The 8642-nt window shown below is 49.4% G+C and overlaps 1 long non-coding RNA gene across 1 annotated transcript in view; it reads right to left on the bottom strand.

Annotated features, from left to right (window-relative positions):
* Positions 1 to 7690, bottom strand: part of LOC310883723 — a 33502-nt gene extending 25812 nt beyond the window's left edge. Inside the window, exon 1 of the long non-coding RNA XR_014573683.1 lies at positions 7557 to 7690. This is a non-coding gene — a long non-coding RNA (uncharacterized lncRNA). The remainder of the gene's footprint in view (positions 1 to 7556) is intronic.
* Positions 7691 to 8642: the final 952 nt, after the last annotated feature.

Consider the following 8642-nt stretch of genomic DNA (forward strand, 5'->3'; position numbering starts at 1 on the left):
TGTTTTCCAAAACTTCTGGGCTAGCTCCAAATACACAACCGCTTGTCAATACCAGCTGAAGACCCCTCCACGTTACGTCTCTCTCAACTTTGGCCCTACTTTGGACGTAGCTGCATGCCTGTTAGCTACCTCTGCTTCCTCCACAAAAGTTTCTCAAAATGTATGGGATTCTGCCTGAGACACATTTAGCTCTGGGTACCAGCTGCAAAGCCCTTCAGGGTAGGGACACCACAAGTTTGGCCAAGTTTATGCATAACTGTATGCCTGGTAGCTACCCTTGCCTTCTCACCTTGGCATGCTTCTAGAAAAAAGATTTGGCTTCCTCCAACAGAGATTTTTTCTTTGGGGATCCTAAACTCGGATACCTCTGGGCTAGGTAACAGAGAATTTGGGCTACTTTGGAGGTTGGTACATGCCCGGTAGCATACTTTGCCTCCGCCAGATTGTACTTAGGAAAACGTTTCGCCTCCCTGCGGCTGTTCTGGACTAAAGCAGCGTACCCATCTAGGGTAGCTACAGGAATTTTGGCCAAATTGGGAATTATGTGCATGCCCAGTAGCTACCCGTTCCTCCTCCCAGGCATACTTTCTGAAATGTTTTGGCCTCTTCCAGAGAGAGCGGGACTTTTGGATTCGGTCCGCAGAACCCTTCAGGCTAGGTACCCAAGAACTTTGCCCAATTTTCGACGGAGGTGCATGCCAAGAGGCTTCTCTTGCCTCTGGCTGATCTGGTTTGCCAAAACCTTGTGGCTACCTCCACATACAGATTTACTTTGGGATCCTGCCCTCAGATCGCTTCAGGCTAGGTACCTGACAACTTTGCCCAATTTCCGACGGAGGTACCTGCCCAGGTACCTTCACTTCCCTTCGCTCATCTTCTTTTCCAAAACTTCTGGGCTAGCTCAAATAAACAACTGCTTGTCAATACCAGCTGAAGATCCCTCCAAGTTACGTCTCTCTCAACTTTGGTCCTACTTTGGACGTAGCTGCATGCCTGCTAGCAACCATCGCTTCCTCCACAAAAGCTTCTCAAAATCTATGGGATTCTGCCTGAGACACATTTAGCTCTGGGTACCAGCTGCAAAGCCCTTCAGGGTAGGGACACCACAAGTTTGGCCAACATTATGCATAACCATATGCCTGGTAGCTACCCTTGCCTTCTCACCTTGGCATGCTTCTAGAAAAAAGATTTGGCTTCCTCCAACGGAGATTTTTTCTTTGGGGATCCTAAACTCGGATTCCCCTGGGCAAGGTAACAGAGAATTTGGGCTACTTTGGAGGTTGGTACATGGCTGGTAGCATACTTTGCCTCCGCCAGATTGTACTTTTGAAAAAGTTTTGCCTCCCTGCGGCAGTTCTGGACAAAAGCAGCGTACCCGTCTAGGGTAGCTACCGGAATTTTGGCCAAATTGGGAATTATGTGCATGCCCAGTAGCTACCCGTTCCTCCTCCCAGGCATACTTTCTGAAATGTTTTGGCCTCTTCCAGAGAGAGAGGGACTTGTGAATTCGGTCCGCAGAACCCTTCAGGCTAGGTACCCGAGAACTTGGGCCAAATTCAACGGAGGTGCATGCCAAGAGGCTTCTCTTGCCTCCCGCTTATCTTGGTTAACGAAACCTTGTGGCTACCTCCACATACAGATTTACTTTGGGATCCTGCCCTCAGATCGCTTCAGGCTAGGTACCTGACAACTTTGCCCAATTTCCGACCGAGGTACCTGCCTGGGTACCTTCACTTCCCTTCCCTCATCTTGTTTTCCAAAACTTCTGGGCTAGCTCCAAATAAACAACTGCTTGTCAATACCAGCTGAAGACCCCTCCACGTTACGTCTCTCTCAACTTTGGCCCTACTTTGGACGTAGCTGCATGCCTGCTAGCAACCATCGCTTCCTCCACAAGAGGTTCTCAAAATGTATGGGATTCTGCCTGAGACACATTTAGCTCTGGGGACCAGCTGCAAAACCCTTCAGGGTAAGGATACCACAAGTTTGGCCAACATTATGATAAACTGTATGCCTGGTAGCTACCCTTGCTTTCTCACCTTGGCATACTTCTAGAAAAAAGATTTGGCTTCGTCCAACAGAGATTTTTTTTTTGGGGACCCTAAACTCGGATACCTCTGGGCTAGGTAATAGAGAATTTGGGCTACTTTGGAGGTTGGTACATGCCCGGTAGCATACTTTGCCTCCGCCAGATTGTACTTTTGAAAAGGTTTCCCCTCCCCGCGGCAGTTCTGGACAAAAGCAGCGTACCCGTCTGGGGTAGCTACCTGAATTTTGGCCAAATTGGGAATTATGTGCATGCCCAGTAGCTACCCGTTCCTCCTCCCAGGCATACTTTCTGAAATGTTTTGGCCTCTTCCAGAGAGAGAGGGACTTGTGGATTCGGTCCGCAGAACCCTTAAGGCTAGGTACCTGAGAACTTGGGCCAATTTTCGACGGAGGTGCATGCCAAGAGGCTTCTCTTGCCTCTGCCTCATCTGGTTTGCCAAAACTTTGTGGCTACCTCCACATACAGATTTACTTTGGGATCCTGCCCTCAGATCGCTTCAGGCTCGGTATCTGACTACTTTGTCCAATTTTCGACGGAGGTACCTGCCTGGGTACCTTCACTTCCCTTCGCTCATCTTGTTTTCCAAAACTTTTGGGCTAGCTCCAAATACACAACTGCTTGTCAATACCAGCTGAAGACCCCTCCACGTTACGTCTCTCTCAACTTTGGCCCTACTTTGGACGTAGCTGCATGCCTGCTAGCTACCTCTGCTTCCTCCACAAGAGGTTCTCAAAATGTATGGGATTCTGCCTGAGACACATTTAGCTCTGGGGACCAGCTGCAAAGCCCTTCAGGGTAGGGACACCACAAGTTTGGCCAAGTTTATGCATAACTGTATGCCTGGTAGCTACCCTTGCCTTCTCACCTTGGCATGCTTCTAGAAAAAAGATTTGGCTTCCTCCAACAGAGATTTTTTCTTTGGGGATCCTAAACTCGGATACCTCTGGGCTAGGTAACAAAATTTTGACTATTTTGAATGTTGGTACATGCCCGGTAGAATACTTTGCCTCCGCCAGATTGTACTTTTGAAAAGGTTTCGCCTCCCTGCGGCACTTCTGGACAAAAGCAGCGTACCCGTCTGGGGTAGCTACCTGAATTTTGGCCAAATTGGGAATTATGTGCATGCCCAGTAGCTACCCGTTCCTCCTCCCAGGCATACTTTCTGAAATGTTTTGGCCTCTTCCAGAGAGAGAGGGACTTGTGGATTCGGTCCGCAGAACCCTTCAGGCTAGGTACCCAAGAACTTGGGCCAATATTCGACGGAGGTGCATGCCAAGAGGCTTCTCTTGCCTCCCGCTTATCTTGGTTAACGAAACCTTGTGGCTACCTCCACATACAGATTTACTTTGGGATCCTGCCCTCAGATCGCTTCAGGCTAGGTACCTGACAACTTTGCCCAATTTCCGACGGAGGTACCTGCCTGGGTACCTTCACTTCCCTTCCCTCATCTTGTTTTCCAAAACTTCTGGGCTAGCTCAAATACACAACTGCTTGTCAATACCAGCTGAAGACCCCTCCACGTTACGTCTCTCTCAACTTTGGCCCTACTTTGGACGTAGCTGCATGCCTGCTAGCAACCATCGCTTCCTCCACAAGAGGTTCTCAAAATGTATGGGATTCTGCCTGAGACACATTTAGCTCTGGGTACCAGCTGGAAAACCCTTCAGGGTAGGGACACCACAAGTTTGGCCAACTTTATGCATAACTGCATTCCTGGTAGCTACCCTTGCCTTCTCACCTTGGCATGCTTCTAGAAAAAAGATTTGGCTTCCTCCAACAGAGATTTTTTCTTTGGGGATCCTAAACTCGGATACCTCTGGGCTAGGTAACAGAGAATTTGGGCTACTTTGGAGGTTGGTACATGCCCGGTAGAATACTTTGCCTCCGCCAGATTGTCCTTAGGAAAACGTTGTGCCTCCCTGCGGCTGTTCTGGACAAAAGCAGCGTACCCGTCTGGGGTAGCTACCTGAATTTTGGCCAAATTGGGAATTATGTGCATGCCCAGTAGCTACCCGTTCCTCCTCCCAGGCATACTTTCTGAAATGTTTTGGCCTCTTCCAGAGAGAGCGGGACTTGTGGATTCGGTCCGCAGAACCCCTCAGGCTAGGTACCCAAGAACTTGGGCCAATTTTCGACGGAGGTGCATGCCAAGAGGCTTCTCTTGCCTCTGGCTGATCTGGTTTGCCAAAACCTTGTGGCTACCTCCACATACAGATTTACTTTGGGATCCTGCCCTCAGATCGCTTCAGGCTAGGTACCTGACAACTTTGCCCAATTTCCGACGGAGGTACCTGCCCGGGTACCTTCACTTCCCTTCCCTCATCTTGTTTTCCAAAACTTCTGGGCTAGCTCAAATAAACAACTGCTTGTCAATACCAGCTGAAGATCCCTCCAAGTTACGTCTCTCTCAACTTTGGCCCTACTTTGGACGTAGCTGCATTCCTGCTAGCAACCATCGCTTCCTCCACAAAAGCTTCTCAAAATGTATGGGATTCTGCCTGAGACACATTTAGCTCTGGGTACCAGCTGCAAAGCCCTTCAGGGTAGGGACACCACAAGTTTGGCCAACATTATGCATAACCATATGCCTGGTAGCTACCCTTGCCTTCTCACCTTGGCATGCTTCTAGAAAAAAGATTTGGCTTCCTCCAACAGAGATTTTTTCTTTGGGGATCCTAAACTCGGATTCCCCTGGGCTAGGTAACAGAGAATTTGGGCTACTTTGGAGGTTGGTACATGCCCGGTAACATACTTTGCCTCCGCCAGATTGTACTTTTGAAAAAGTTTTGCCTCCCTGCGGCAGTTCTGGACAAAAGCAGCGTACCCGTCTAGGGTAGCTACCGGAATTTTGGCCAAATTGGGAATTATCTGCATGCCCAGTAGCTACCCGTTCCTCCTCCCAGGCATACTTTCTGAAATGTTTTGGCCTCTTCCAGAGAGAGAGGGACTTGTGAATTCGGTCCGCAGAACCCTTCAGGCTAGGTACCCGAGAACTTGGGCCAATATTCGACGGAGGTGCATGCCAAGAGGCTTCTCTTGCCTCCCGCTTATCTTGGTTAACGAAACCTTGTGGCTACCTCCACATACAGATTTACTTTGGGATCCTGCCCTCAGATCGCTTCAGGCTAGGTACCTGACAACTTTGCCCAATTTCCGACCGAGGTACCTGCCTGGGTACCTTCACTTCCCTTCCCTCATCTTGTTTTCCAAAACTTCTGGGCTAGCTCCAAATAAACAACTGCTTGTCAATACCAGCTGAAGACCCCTCCACGTTACGTCTCTCTCAACTTTGGCCCTACTTTGGACGTAGCTGCATGCCTGCTAGCAACCATCGCTTCCTCCACAAGAGGTTCTCAAAATGTATGGGATTCTGCCTGAGACACATTTAGCTCTGGGGACCAGCTGCAAAACCCTTCAGGGTAAGGATACCACAAGTTTGGCCAACATTATGATAAACTGTATGCCTGGTAGCTACCCTTGCTTTCTCACCTTGGCATACTTCTAGAAAAAAGATTTGGCTTCGTCCAACAGAGATTTTTTTTTTGGGGACCCTAAACTCGGATACCTCTGGGCTAGGTAATAGAGAATTTGGGCTACTTTGGAGGTTGGTACATGCCCGGTAGCATACTTTGCCTCCGCCAGATTGTACTTTTGAAAAGGTTTCCCCTCCCTGCGGCAGTTCTGGACAAAAGCAGCGTACCCGTCTGGGGTAGCTACCTGAATTTTGGCCAAATTGGGAATTATGTGCATGCCCAGTAGCTACCCGTTCCTCCTCCCAGGCATACTTTCTGAAATGTTTTGGCCTCTTCCAGAGAGAGAGGGACTAGAGGAATCTCACCGCAGAACCCTTCAGGATAGGTACCTAAGATCTTCGGCCAATTTTTGATGGAGGTGCATGACAAGAGGCTTCTCTTGCCTCTGCCTCATCTGGTTTGCCAAAACCTTGTGCCTACCTCCACATACAGATTTACTTTGGGATCCTGCCCTCAGATCGCTTCAGGCTAGGTACCTGACAACTTTGCCCAATTTCCGACGGAGGTACCTGCCTGGGTACCTTCACTTCCCTTCCCTCATCTTGTTTTCCAAAACTTCTGGGCTAGCTCAAATAAACAACTGCTTGTCAATACCAGCTGAAGACCCCTCCACGTTACGTCTCTCTCAACTTTGGCCCTACTTTGGACGTAGCTGCATGCCTGGTAGCTACCTCTGCTTCCTCCACAAACGTTTCTCAAAATGTATGCGATTCTGCCTGAGACACATTTAGCTCTGGGGACCAGCTGCAAAGCCCTTCAGGGTAGGGACACCACAAGTTTGGCCAAGTTTATGCATAACTGCATTCCTGGTAGCTACCCTTGCCTTCTCACCTTGGCATGCTTCTAGAAAAAAGATTTGGCTTCCTCCAACAGAGATTTTTTCTTTGGGGATCCTAAACTCGGATACCTCTGGGCTAGGTAACAGAGAATTTGGGCTACTTTGGAGGTTGGTACATGCCCGGTAGAATACTTTGCCTCCGCCAGATTGTACTTAGGAAAACGTTGTGCCTCCCTGCGGCTGTTCTGGACAAAAGCAGCGTACCCGTCTGGGGTAGCTACCTGAATTTTGGCCAAATTGGGAATTATGTGCATGCCCAGTAGCTACCCGTTCCTCCTCCCAGGCATACTTTCTGAAATGTTTTGGCCTCTTCCAGAGAGAGAGGGACTTGTGGATTCGGTCCGCAGAACCCTTAAGGCTAGGTACCTGAGAACTTGGGCCAATTTTCGACGGAGGTGCATGCCAAGAGGCTTCTCTTGCCTCTGGCTGATCTGGTTTGCCAAAACCTTGTGGCTACCTCCACATACAGATTTACTTTGGGATCCTGCCCTCAGATCGCTTCAGGGTAGGTACCTGACAACTTTGCCCAATTTCCGACGGAGGTACCTGCCTGGGTACCTTCACTTCCCTTCGCTCATCTTCTTTTCCAAAACTTCTGGGCTAGCTCCAAATACACAACTGCTTGTCAATACCAGCTGAAGACCCCTCCACGTTACGTCCCTCTCAACTTTGGCCCTACTTTGGACGTAGCTGCATGCCTGCTAGCAACCATCGCTTCCTCCACAAAAGTTTCTCAAAATGTATGGGATTCTGCCTGAGACACATTTAGCTCTGGGGACCAGCTGCAAAGCCCTTCAGGGTAGGGACACCACAATTTTGGCCAGGTTTTCAGGGAAGTGTATGCCTGGTAGCTACCCTTGCCTTCTCAACTCGGCATGCTTTTAGAAAAAAGATTAGGCTTCCTCCAACAGAGATTTTTTCTTTGAGGATCCTAAACCCGGATCCCTCTAGGCTAGGTAACAGAGAATTCTGGCTAATTTGGACGTTGGTACATGCCCGCTAGCTACCTTTGCCTCCACCACATTTTACTTAGGGAAAATTTTGCCTTACCTGCATTACTTCTGGAAAAGCAGCTTACCTGTCTGGTATTTGTTACCTGCCTGTGTCTGCATGTCCTGTAGCTCTCACGGATTACCTCAAATTGCACGGAGGTTCCCCACTTTTTTCTCCATTTGTTGAGGTCTGGTCCTGTTTGACCCTTAAGGCTCTTTCCAAGCATCTCTTTGAGCCTTTCCTTTTGGCATTCTCTGAACACAGCTGAAACCTCGGCTTGCTGCCTCCTCCAAGGCTGTTGCTCTAATTCCTTTGTGTCCATCGGTGTACGTTCCCAACCCTGCAACAATGGAATAGACAGTTTTTCTTTGATTTTGTTTTGTTTGGGTGTTTCTTTGCATTACGACCTTTTCTTTCTTTGGTCTTTCCTTCAATCCTACCACTTTTGTTACTTTGAATCTCCTCTTAGTTTTGTTGTTTCTTTGCTTTTTTCAAACATCAGCACCCCACCCCATATTCCTTGTGCACCGCCTCCCTCATAGAATCCTACAATGCCTGGGGTTGGAAGGGACCTTAAAGACCATCCAGCTCGAGCCCACCTGCACTGGTGCCCCAGGACCCTGTTGGGAGCCGCACGTCTGGGCTGGGGCCAGCTCTGCCTTGGGGGTGACTGAGGCTGTGCCTGTCAGCCCTGCACTGGGACATGGCGGTTGCCTAGCACCACTCCGGGTCACAATATGCACTGCCCCTCACAGCACAGGGCTGCCATGTGGTCACGGTCCCTGTCCTTGGCTTCCCAAGGAGCTGCGTCCCCATGCTTGGTCCTGAGCGAGGTGCTGCATGTGCGAGTCCAGGAGTCCCCAAGTGCCACAGGGCGGACTTCTCTCTCTTTCCCCTGGAGATGAACACTCTCTTTTGGTTCCACCATACCTGTGCCCCTGAGAAGCTCCGCAGCCAGGACGTCCATGGCCCAGCTCTCTCAAGCTCACGGCTGGGCTGTCCTGCCCCAGGGGGTCCTGACAGGTGCCTGGAGCACACTGGAAAAGTTGGGCCTACATGCCTTAGTTCTGAACAAAAGCAGCATACCCAGGCTGTGACAAACCCTCTTTGGGCATCAGAACAGAATCTTGAAGTCTGCGGTGCCCAAAGTGAAACCTTTTTCTTCACTCCTTATAAAATAAACATTAAAGTTAACTCTTAAGGAGATAATGAGATTAAGGAAGTACAT

Source organism: Anser anser (genome assembly GCF_964211835.1).
Source record: "Anser anser genome assembly, chromosome: 18".
Classification (NCBI taxonomy): Eukaryota; Metazoa; Chordata; class Aves; order Anseriformes; family Anatidae; genus Anser; species Anser anser.